Source organism: Heloderma suspectum, chromosome 2, assembly GCF_057233095.1.
Source record: "Heloderma suspectum isolate Gila_16-S chromosome 2, 16-S_ref, whole genome shotgun sequence".
Taxonomy (NCBI): domain Eukaryota; kingdom Metazoa; phylum Chordata; class Lepidosauria; order Squamata; family Helodermatidae; genus Heloderma; species Heloderma suspectum.
In genome coordinates this window covers 224,024,163-224,037,101 of record NC_139459.1, presented here as the reverse complement: position 1 = coordinate 224,037,101, position 12,939 = coordinate 224,024,163, and the positions used below count along the sequence as shown (strand labels likewise).

At 42.4% G+C, this 12,939-nt stretch overlaps 1 long non-coding RNA gene across 1 annotated transcript in view; it reads left to right on the top strand.

Moving 5' to 3' along the window:
• The window catches only part of LOC146354128 (uncharacterized), a 74,736-nt gene extending 66,385 nt beyond the window's left edge, over positions 1-8,351 (top strand). Inside the window, exon 4 of the long non-coding RNA XR_014788312.1 lies at positions 7,629-8,351. This is a non-coding gene — a long non-coding RNA (uncharacterized LOC146354128). The remainder of the gene's footprint in view (positions 1-7,628) is intronic.
• The last annotated feature ends 4,588 nt before the right edge of the window (positions 8,352-12,939 follow it).

Sequence of the window (12,939 nt, the reverse complement as noted above, 5' to 3'; positions counted from 1 at the left end):
CCCGCTTGATCCCTCAGTAAGTCAATTCTCTGGGTCATGTAGGGCTCCTACAGGTTAGAGGGTCACATGTTGAGTCACTTGGTACTTCTCTCAGTCAGCTGACCACATGACTGCATCACACACAAAAGTATTAGAAAGTCAAGGCAAGTTTCTCCCAAATTGCAAAGTTCTTTATAGATGTTTAGGGAACATTCCAGCATGTGTGTAGCAAGTACTGAATACTAGGCCTTTGTTGCCAGCAGATATAACTGTGTGTTTCAGTGGCATTAACAGCCATATGATCTTGCCGACAAAGGTCCATCTAATCAAAGCTATGGTTTTCCCAGTAGTAATGTATGGCTGTGAGAGCTGGACTCTAAGGAAGGCTGGGCGCCGAAGAATTGATGCTTTCGAACTGTGGTGCTGGAGAAGACTCTTACGAGTGCCCTGGACTGCAAGGAGGTCAAATCAGTCCATCCTAAAGGAAATCAACCCTGAGTGCTCATTGGAAGGACAGATACTGAAGCTGAAGCTCAAATATTTTGGCCACCTAATGCGAAGAGAAAACTCTCTGGAAAAGACCCTGATGCTGGGAAAGACTGAAGGCAAAAGGAGAAGGGGACGGCAGAGGATGAGATGGCTAGATAGCATCACCGATGCAATGAATATGAACTTGAGCATGCTCCGGGAGAGAGCGCAGGACAGGAAGGCCTGGCGTGCTATGGTCCATGGGGTCACGAAGAGTCGGACACGACGGAACGACTGAACAACAACAACAACAACAAAATGTGTGGCCTTCCAAATGTTGTTGGATTACAAGCCCCATTATCCTTCCCCATTTTCTATGCTGTCTAGGGCTGATGGGAGTTTTAGTCCAACATCTGGAGGGCCACGAGTTGCCCATCCCTGTAGTAGATAGTCCCAGAATGGCCCATTCACCTCACTGGCTTCTCCCTCTAGCAACCAGGCTGGGAATGCTTCACTCACCCAAAATACTTTATTTCCCTCTTTTGATTTCCCTTCTCCAGTCTGCCTCCCTGACCATACCCAACATCTGCCCGCTTGATCCCTCAGTAAGTCAATTCTCTGGGTCGTGTAGGGCTCCTACAGGTTAGAGGGTCACATGTTGAGTCACTTGGTACTTCTCTCAGTCAGCTGACCACATGACTGCATCACACACAAAAGTATTAGAAAGTCAAGGCAAGTTTCTCCCAAATTGCAAAGTTCTTTATAGATGTTTAGGGAACATTCCAGCATGTGTGTAGCAAGTACTGAATACTAGGCCTTTGTTGCCAGCAGATATAACTGTGTGTTTCAGTGGCATTAACAGCCATATGATCTTGCCATAAAAGACCAGGATGATAACTCTTGTCAGTTCAGATCAGTGTCCAAACCCTCATGCTGAGGTCAGCCCCTCAGCAAGCAATTGCCAATAGGAATCCTTGAGAAGCAATCTCTTCTCTTTTGACAGAGACAATGTCCCTGAGATCTCTCCCCATTTAACAAGTGTAGCTTTCATATATCTTGAATCAAATCAAAGTTTGAAGGTACCAATGGTGCGAGTAGAGGGTTTTATTTTATCTCTGTTGATGACAAACCTCCCCCAAGAAATCCAAGCCTGAATAATAATTTGAAAGGGACAATATTTGAATTAAAAAGGTGCACAAACTAGATAGATAAGTATTTCAATGAGGAGGGAAAGCCAGAGAACCCAGGCAGAGGGGTGAAGAGATGCACATCTCTTTGAATCGTCAATATCTCAGGGCAAGGTTGCTCCAGACGTAATGAGAATCCCTATGAATTATCTCTTGCTTTTATTGTCTCTTGCTACCAGGGAAGGGGGAGGAGGGGGAGAGCAAACCAACTTTTTTTTTTTTAATTTGGACAGACTTAAAGAAGTGGCATCAAATTTGAAGGGCACCCTATCAATCTGTTGTCCTAGCTGCATGAAATTGCATTTCCCTGCCACTTCATATCTTATTTGCAGCAGCTGGGCTGTAAGTCATTGGTGATAACATTCTTTATTATGCAGCCGTGTTTATGAACTGTGCCTGGAAAGAGATGATAGAAATATGCAGCAATATGCAAAGGGTAAAGGGGGGGAGGAATGGAAGGGGAGGAGGGGAAATAAATACTAGTTGCTAAGGCAACCAGGGGGCTATTTTGGGCATCAAATTTTTGCAAATGATGAAAAGCATTTTTATTCAGTGGCTGGTCTTGCCACGATGAGAAGGGGTGGAGGGTACACAGTGAACTGCAAGATAATATTTGAAAAGGCAGCAGTTTATTTTCTTTTCCTGTGTTTAAATTTTAGATAGATCTGATTTTATCAAAAATGACTTAAGGAAGGCAGTTGATGTATGCTAATTTAGTGTGAGTGGGGGATATTTTAATTAATTAATACAAAGGCTGTCCAGTAATTTAACCATCTGTCCATAGTTATTGTTATTGTGTTTTTTGTTTTTGTTTTTAAGTCTCAAGTTCTTGTTCAATCTAGAAACAGGGCAACATTCTTGAGATCTACAAGAAGAGACACGGCCGTCTCACAGCCTGGTGTCCAATATCCCACTGCAAACCTTCCTTCCTGAAAGAGTCAGTGTGCCTCTTAGAGGAAGATTAGCCTGATTGCTTCAGCTGATTCCCTACCTCCTCCATCAAGAGTTAAAGAAGCTAATTTAAAAGATGCCTTTGGGTTTGTCAGAGAAGAGAAAAAGTGAGCTGATAGGGTTCCCACCCACCTCGCCACTATGCTTGAAAGGATATTGCTCTTCATATTATGAAGAACCTAATGTGGAATTTATGCCATGACAGAGGGACATTCTTGTGACTCATTTAACAAACTCGGGCTTCATTTATTAGGACATGCACTCTGGAAACTGCTGGATTAGGGAGTTCTGGGTGGGTAGGCCAAAGAAATAAACTGCTGAGGAAGAACAATATTGCAAAGAAAGAAAGTCTGGGCAAAAGGCCAACCGGTGAGCATTTAAGTAGCATTTAATCACTGCCAGTCTATCTCTTCAGACACTTGGGTGCTTCCAGATGAGACTTGTATCATGCAATTGCCGTGTCTCATTCACAGAATTTTATGGGTCTGTCCAGCTGATGTCATCTTCCATTTGTAGACAGACAGACAGACAGACAGACAGACAGACAGACAGATGGTCTATGAAGGAGAGAAAGACTGAATAGCTGCACAATGCCTGTTGATGGGTAGTACTATGAGCTGTCCATCCAGAAGTACCCTTTCTGGAAAGGAATTGTAGATGGCAAACAGGAAGCGCAAGAAGAAGTCGCTTAATAACAAGTGCTTCTAGTTGTGGGATTTAGAGCTACCATCACTGTTTTAGTGGGACACTAGCTCTTTCTTCCATGCTGATCCTGCTAGTCTGTCTTGACTGCAAGTGATTGGAGTGGGGATTGGGACTGAGATGTGATCAGCACTCTGATTCAGAGTATATATATAATCTACGGAACCCTTCATATAGAATGATCCTTAAGGGTCACATGGCTGAGAAAGAGTGTCCTCAGAATCAGCTCTGTGTGTGTTGTTTCCATTTCTGTTTAGTCTCAGAACTTTTCTAGATGAGGCTTTTATTGTGCACTTGCCATTCCTCACTCACAGTTGTTTACAGGTGCTTTAGATGACATTGTCATCCTCCAGTTTTGCTCCTGTGTTTTCCAAGCACTTTTGCAGGTTTGTTTGTTTCTTTTTTTCAGCAGGGAAAATGTTAATACCATATATTTTGGCATTGTTTGACAAAGTGCAACTCTCCACTAGTGTAGTTGCATTATTCTGCTTTGTTCCACTATACCACAGCACCACCTAGAGCTCGTGCAATGGAAAAGCAGGAAGGGAAAAGAACTTTGTGTAGAGATCCAATCTTAATTCTCCAAAGAATTCAGAAGCAGAAGTAGTGAGTTAAACAGACACATCTAGAAAAGATATCAGTTTGGGTGACTTTGGGGCCTCTTTCTCACATATGCACCAGTAAAACCCATGCAGATTGGACTTCTAGCCATTGTACCAAATACTTCCAGAAGCAGTAGTCCTGTGTTGCTGTGTTAGCTGCCTTGAATTTTTAGAAAAGGCAGGATATATATCTCAATGTTTTAAAGAAAGAAAGAAACCTAAGAATTAGCTTGCTGGATCAGACCAAGGTTCATCTAGTCCAGCATTCTGTTTCCAAGAGCAGCAGCCAGCTACCCCAAGAAGCTCTCAAAAACATGGTGAGAGAGATAGAGAAAGAGCAGCTGTTTGTCCTTGGCATGTAGGATTCAGAGGGATATTGCCTATGAACATGGAGATACTATGTTTGGTTCTCCTATCTAATTGTCATCTAAGCTAGTGATCATCACTACATTTTATGGTAATGAATTCCATAACCTGCATTGTATGCATTGCATGATTTTTAAAACAACAACAACAACAACAACAACAACAACTTGCTTTTGGTTTAGCCTGACCTGGTCCCAAAGTTTAAGTAGAAAGTGGGTAGAAGACAGAGAGAGAGAAAATCTATTTGCTGTCTCCACAGTGTTCTGAATAGTATAAGCCCCTGTTATGCTGCAAAGGTGTTGCCTTCTTGCTACATCCCACAGAGCATTGTAAGCTTACAGCTTTCATTGACACCCATCTTTTCTAGTCTGCTGTGTGCAAAGTGGACCTATCCACTGTAATCTGTCACCTGGTGAGGGGAGGAAATTTCTAGCATAAAACACCATGGGCACTAAAACCAGTGGGAGATAGGTTATTGACTTTAATGGGATGAGGTGTTGGAATGTTATGCATGTAATAGTTAGAAAATCTCAGGTTATTAGAACAGTCTTCAGCCATGTTCTTGGGGCCAGGCTCCCTATTCAGTGGTCTAGCACTAATCTGGAAGCATAGGAAGAACCTCAGAAAAGGAGGCATGGTGGAGTGTACTGACGTCGACCAGTCACATGTGTAGGCTGCAGCATCAAGGTACAACCTGTGAGCCTCACACCTGCTGTATGGAAGTGCAAAGGCTCTGAACATGTGCGGTGTGGCTCCCAGGGATCAGGTGTACACTGAAATAGCACATACTTGAACACCACCCCCACCTCCAAATCCATTAAAGAATTTCTGATAAGATCTGTTACTCCTTCAACACTAGGCATATAGTGTGGCATCACAATGCCTTATTCAGTCACCTTTTATGGAGGACCTCCATGATGTCACGATGTGATCCTCCCATGTTTTCCCAGTGCTGCTTCTGTCTTTTTTCTGACCACAGAAAGTCTGACTTTTCAGAGAAGGATGGAAAAGTTGCAGACTCTCCATAGGTACAGATGCTCTTAGTGCTTCCCTTCTCTTTTCTTTTGATGTGGGCAGTGACATATTGAGAAGATGAACCTATCCCAGCTCAGCACACATTCAATATAACCTTTGTGGTGGGCACCATTCTATAACCCAATTATTTTGTTAAATTGATCTTTTAAGACATTTTTTCAGCTATATTTTTCAAAAATAGTAAAATGCTGCTTATATGAACGAGTGTTATAACACCCATAACATCATGATGCTAATTTTAAAATAAGAAAATAAAAAAAATCCACCTTTCTGATCACTGCCATTTTAGCAACATGTTTTTTTCCTAATTAAACACTTCCAATCTACACTTCCAGTCTAAAACAAACATGAAACACTTTGTATTTTGACATTTCCTGAGTAGTAATGGGCAATCATGCTTAAATTAATAAGTGCTTACTGCTGCTTTTTCTTTTTCTAGGATCACTCCGGTTTTCTTTTTTCCAAATGGCTGCTCAGGTGACTTGGACTTTCCTCAGCTTCAACCACCATGTCACGCCCACTGGTGTGGATGGAACATAGTGAAATAAACATGCAGAAATAGTGCAGTAACCTCAATAGAGTGGAAAGTCAATTACAATTCTGCTTGCAGCTTACAGCAGGAGAGCAATGATTTATTGGTGCTAGAAGAAACCACCTGCCTGGATGCAGCCCGAGACAGGTCAGGCTTTCCTCTGTCCATGGTGCTGTTGAAAGGGCCTGTACAGCATCTAAGATGCTGTTCTGTTTTTTATGGCAGCTTACCAGGAAACTGACCCCTCATTTTGAGAATCTGTGCCATGGACAATGCACTTATTTACCTAGAATACTGTTCTGGATTTCAAAATTAATTAGAAATGACACTGTTCCCTCTCCAAGGGAGATGGGTGGAATCTGACCTTTGCTCACTCTAATTAATTTTAAAGTATATTGTCCCAATTTTAGTAGAGTTGCTGAGTTAGGCAGAAGGTCTATGAGATGCACAAAAGAAAATGGAAAACATTTTTTGTAATATGTCTTACAATACAATCCTATGCACATGTACTCACTATGCTCAATGGGGTTTACTCTCAGGCAAGTGTGCATAAGATTGCAGCCTTACATGGCTTCTCTCCCATCCTAGGAATGTTCAAGATGTACAGGATCCTGAAGATATTGCTAACAAAGTTTGTGAAAGGAATGAACAATTTCTTCAGCAAGAAGCACCCTTTTTTCTTCTGTACAATTGCACATATGCATTATTGTCCTCATAGTTGAGGCTTAATAATTCAATGGTTTCCAGCAATACTGGCATTTCCCTGTAATAAGTAAATCAAGGTAACTTGGTGGATAATTATAAAACTGAATTGTTGAGGCTTAAAAGCTCCAGTTAAGGTAACGTGGCTTGTTTCCTGAAATGAACCTAAGGATCATATGCTCCTGGCAATGGAAAAAGTTATCAAATCAGATCAGGGCATGCCTGCTGCTATACCTTTCACATCTTGTCTTCCACTAACTCAAGTCATTTTATCTCCAAACAGTATGATCTAGCCAAAATGAAGCACTTTTAAGTCCCATTGGGTGATATCCAATTGTGTTCATCCACCAATGGAATATCATCTGCCAACACAGCAGATGCCCCTTCACCCCGCAGTCCCCAGTGCCCCACATGGAGGAAGTGAGATTTGAGATTTGAGATAGTGGCACACAGTGGAGGCTGGTGGCTCTGATTTTGGTGGGGCTGTGAATCCATCAGAACCAGCCAGAACTCTGAAGGAGCTATCCAAGGCATTGGATCCATTTTGGGTATAGGTTTCAGCACTTTGGATAGGTCCTTTAGAGTTCTAACTTGTTCTGCCTGAAACCCAGAATGGATTACAGCCTCATCAAAATCGGAGCCACCAGCCTCCACTGATGGCACATTTTCCAGGGCATCCAGAACCATAGGTGTGCTGGATTATATATTGTGCAGGGCACCATGTTGGGGAAGGCTGGTCTAATGCTAACCAGCTATATCTTGTTTTTTAATTGGGTACCACTAGATTCTACAAAGAAGAATCTCTGTTAAAAAAAAAACATTATGGAATTATGTTTACCATTTAGAAGAGTGAAAAGAATTTCATACATTATCTTAGGAACTGGCCTGGAATGATGGGACTTGCAGTCCAACACATCTGGAGGGCACCAGGTTGGGGAAGGCTGTGTTTGACCAATGATTGATCTTTTGAAACAGGACAGTTTTTGATCTGTTCACAAACATCCAAAATAGCAAACAACTCTCTGGTTACCACAGAACCACAGCTCCATAACCTGGATTTTTCATACTTGACAATGATGTGAAGGCACTCATTCTTTTTCCTAGGACATGGAAACATCTACTTCTGAATTCAAAACCAAAGAAAATGGGGATCTCTATGAGAACAAAAAGGTCAGTCTCTATATTTTGCTTCACACAATTTAATTGTTGCAATATTCCAGTTTATACTTATTTTTAAAGCCAAAGCTCCTTCTCTGAATATATGTCTTACATGGTGTGTAAGTAACTGACAACCCCACAAGAATGATCAAGATGTCCTGGAGGGGAGGAAAAACCCCTTTGATCTTTTTTATGATGGGATTTCCTTAACTGCTAATTAAGGCTGCATAATTTTCCTAAAGTGGGGGGGGGTACATAAAAGTGGTGGATTTTCAAGAACTATGTACTTGTGTGCTTTACATGGAAATAGTAGGAATCAAATATCACAATGGAGAAATATTGCTTAACATTTATTTGCAAGTTTTGTATTTGAAGAATATTTCATTTAAATTTTTTGTGTGAGCTTTATAGAGGAAGAGGACCGATCTGAGCTGCCTATTTTCTTCTTATGTCAGAAGTTATGTTTACCAATTGTGTTATATTGATTTTAGCATAATATATACTACAGTATATACTATAAGCTAGTGATCGAACTTAAACAGCCTTGGTGGTACTAAATGATTCCAAGCATCAATGGTTTCATAGATGTTTAGCCATAAGATTACTAGCTGAACTCTACAGGAGAAGCTGATGTATGGCATTAACTACAAGATGTGATATTTTATGTGGATTTGAAATAGTTCAATGAATAGACTGTCCAATCCTCCAATATATGGACATTCTGTTCTTCTTTCATTTACTTATCTTGGGATCTACGAAGGCTTGCTAGATGCCATTTATTTTAAAAGCTAGTTGCTCCATACTCTAGAACAGGGGTGAGTCTAGTACATCAGTTCCATAGGAAAAAATGTATGCTCCTTATTTCCCAAATCCCCCTTCTAATCTATAGGATATCCCTGTTTCTGTAAGCCACTTCCACGTAAAACTGGTTGGTTTGGTTTTTTTTACCTTCAACTTCATATGAGGTGTCAGAATGAAAACTATTTTCAAACCTCTTAAAAATACCCGTTTGATCTGCTTTCAAAGTCTGTCTAACAGTCTTTTTTTCTTATGACAATTGTGCATTATTCTTTTCTAAAATTATTATTATTATAATCAAGATACTACACCCCCCTTCAGATGTACTACACAATAATTCTCCCTTGGAAACCCTGCTGAATGTATAATTTTTAACCACTCTGACTGTCAGATACTTAAAAGCTACTGCTGGAGGTGTTCGCATAAAAGAGATCTTTTGTGGATCTCTGAGAGAATCTGGCAATGTTCTTGATAGTACCACCATGCTGATAAGGGCTGGCTGCCCTAGTTGCATCTGACTTAATGACTGTGTATGCTTTTTCTCAGTGTCTCCTCCCCATCAGTTCTCCTCTGCATTAGCATGCAGTTTCTGTGCAGTCTTGTAAAGGGAGTGAAGTTAGGGAACATTTCTCAGACCTGTTTTTGGTACCAATATAGTTTAAGAACACACATGGGTAATCCAGATGGTTTTGGCTTTAGACTTATTTCCTGGCATATGGCCAAGAACAATGCCATGTAGATGGTGTAATGGAGTTCAATGCTGCATCTGACAAAATAGGTTCTAGTCTATATATGCCACAATAGAAATTGTGGTGCTTAAAATTGGGGAAATCTCTGTCCAGCTACTATATTTATCAATAATTATGCCAAACCTGGAGGAAACTCACACTGTGCCTGAGGTGTATGCATATCCAAGTTCTTGATTGCTGTGCCCAGAATAACCTTGAGGTACATAATCTAGTGCCACTTAATTTGCTGTGTTGCTAAGTGAGTCTGGACTGGGTATGTGACCAAGTGTTGATGCCCTTCTGGCAAAATCGCTTGCTAAATTCCTTGTCATTCAACCAGTCCTGTGTGTTCTCCATGCCTTCACTCACTCAGTAGTACTGTAGGCTGAATTTCTTAAAGGGACCACACCATATTCTGCTAAATACTGGGAAGGGATGTTTGTACGTGCTCTGCACAGAGCAGCTTGCCAAAAGTGCTCACCTAGAGTCATCTGGTATGGTCATCCAATCCTATGAATGGATATTCAGTTTATTATGACATTGTCATCTGAAAACAGAAAAAATATGATATCTGAGCAGAGGCAGACTCTCTAAACTAGAATGGTGTCAGGAGCAGGTGATCATTGCATAGGAGAAGATGAAAGACAAAATTGAAAGGATTTATACATGGGGTTGTCTGGGATTCACAACCATGGCATATTCAGATGTCAGGAAACTTTAACAGGAGATATTGCATGTTTTGTGTTGAATGTTCCTCTTTTATAACTAGTGCTGTGCCAAAAATTACTCCCACATCTTTTGACCATTCTTATTCAATTTGATAGAAAAGAAATTCCTTTAAAAAGAAATTCAAAGGAGGAGAAATTTTGGAGAAATTCTCATAGGTTTGTAGGGATGTAAGAAAGTTCCGCCACGGATCTCAGGGAGGCCGAATGCCAGCACATTCGGCCCCCTGAAATCAGTAGCAGAACGGCCCACCCCCCCCCCCGGGACGAGACTTACCTTGGGCGGATCTTCCTGGCGGTGGCAGCGGCGGCGGCAGCGGCCAGTCTTCTGACCGGCTGCCGCCACCATTTCCAGGTTAAAACAAACAAAATAGCATCTACGCTATTTGCGTTCCCCTTATTTTCACCATCTTAGTCTACATAAATGTTTACGTAGACTAAGATGTGCCAAAATAAAGAACGCAAATGGCGGCGGCCATGGCCGCCGCCATTTGCGTATGTGCATGTTTTGTTTTGTTTTTAATCAGCTGTGATAGGCTATGTAAACATTTACGTAGACTAAAAAGGTAAAGGTGTCCCCAACCAGTCGTGTCCGACTCTAGGGTGCGGTGCTCATCCCCGTTTCTAGGCTGAAGAGCCAGCGCTGTCCGAAGACGCTTCCGTGGTCATGTGGCCGGCATGACTGAACACCGAGGTGCACGGAACGCTGTTACCTTTCCCGCCGAGGTGGTACCTATTTATCTACTTGCAATTTCTTGCTTTCGAACTGCTAGGTTGGCAGAAGCTGGGACTGAAGACGGGAGCTCACTCTGTCACTCGGGTCTCGAACTGCTGACCTGTCGACCTTCCAGTCTGCAGTTCAGCATCTTAATCACTAAGCCACCGCGGCCCTTTTAAACATTTACGTAGCCTATCATGGCTGACTGCAGGGACGCAAACGGCGGCGGCTATGGCCGCCACCATTTGTGTCCCTGCTAGCCAGAGGCCGGATGTCCGGCTGCTGGCGGAGCCAGCCAGCGGCTCCGCAGAATAGCTGCGAAGCACAGCTGGCCGGCCAGGATTCCAGGGGGGAGGAATGGAGCGCCTCCCCCCCCAGCCAGGATTCCGGGGGGAGGGACAGAATGCCTCCCCCCCACCATCAACATAATCCGCGGAAAAGTAAGTCACTTTCGTACATCCCTATGGGTTTTGTTTGGGGTCCTTGTGCTTACCTTAGTTAGGAGGTGGCTGAGGAGCATGTATGAGCATCCTGTCTGTTATTGTAATCTCAATACAGCCTATAGCCTCCTCGGCTTCCCACACTTCAATTAAAGCCACCATGAGGCAGTTCTTCCCATGGGGGATTTTTCAGTTCAGGAAGTACAGGTGGCCTGGGAGGCTGCAGAGCAATTGAGAAGTGTGTAATAGAGAGAGAAAACCCACACAACACCCTCGGCCTCCTCACAGTGCTTTGTTGTTAAATTGTGTCCGACTCTTCATGACCCCATGGACCATAGCACGCCAGGCCTTCCTGTCCTCCGCTCTCTCCTGGAGTGTACGAAAAAACCAGAAGAAAATCAAAATTCTGCCTCAAAAAAGTGGAAGCCTCAACACAGTTGATACTGTTGCCACTTCAGAAGCAGTGCAATAAACCAAAAGCCTTTAGGAAAAAAGGAAACATGTGCTACAACCTCTGCCAATAGCGTGCCCAATCTGTGAGAAACTGTTGGAGACTTTCTCCTCCCCAAGGAGAAATTCGGTGAAATTGTCCCCCCCAATTTCTCTGCCCACAGATAGGCTGGAGAATTTTGAGAGGCCCTTTCCGCACAGCTCTATTTATAATGCTTAGTGTTGCTTTTGCTGTGCTGTTACTTTGTTTGTCTTTTCCTTTGCTGGCTGTCACAGAATGGGATGTATTCAATAACTTAGAATCTTGGCCAGAAACTAGGCTGTTTTTTGGAGGACCACTTTGAGAATTGAGTGAAGGGTGGTAGGCCAGTCTCTCAAGTGACAACCCCTAAATGATTGTCAAGCAAATTCTTCAGCCACATACACCACTTTCTCCATGCTTCTTTTGCCTCTGTTTTGGCAGTTGGGGGCCAGGCAGCATCTCATAGTGGTGAGGGAGATCTTTGGGGGAAAGGTACCTATTAATACATCCAGCAAAGGAACACAGGGAATTACTGTCTAGATAAGTGCCACTACAGTCTTCCACAATCTGGGGTCCTTCAGACATGTTAGACTACAACCTCTATCATCCCCAACTAGAAATACTTCTAGTATTATAAGTTTCTCTGATGATGCACCTTGGTTGCTGTTCCTCTCATGTGTGGTACACTTCTACAGAACCTGATGTTTACTCAGAAACAGCTCTCACTGTTGCTTTCAGTGGGGCTTACTTCCTTGTAAGGATCACAACCAAGGGTTGCCTGAGGAAAACCTCACCAAATCAACCATTTGGAATTGTGAGCTGTCTGTTGGAATTCTATCTAGCCTTTTGACAAAAGTCCCCAAGGCAGCTAACAAAATATCAAAAAAGGTCCACTGTACACATTAAAATAATGATCATAAAAGTAAACAGGAGAAAGCTGAAACTGCTAAAATGCAGCAGACACATTAATTAAGCAGTAGAAATTTTTCAATAAACTTAAATGCCCTCTAAACCTCTATAGAATAAAACCAATTTAGCCTAGCACCAAAAGACCACCAAAAATGTGGCAGTGAACTGCCCTGGAGATGGATGCCTACAGTCTTGGTGCCCTTGCTGAGAAGGCCCTATCCCAAGTAACCATTCAGTGAACCTCAGATGATGGGAGAATATGGAGTAGGGTGATTTGCTGTAGTAAAAGGAATGATACATACCACTCTAGGTGAGGAGCTTGAACCTTCCAAATGGTTTCAGCCTCACAATCCATGACTGCAAGTAGAATATATCAACTCAGAAGCAGCACTGAATACCACCCAAAGTTGCCTGTAGGATAATGTAATTCTTTCTCCTTAAGCGTATAGTCAGACAGACCTGTTGTC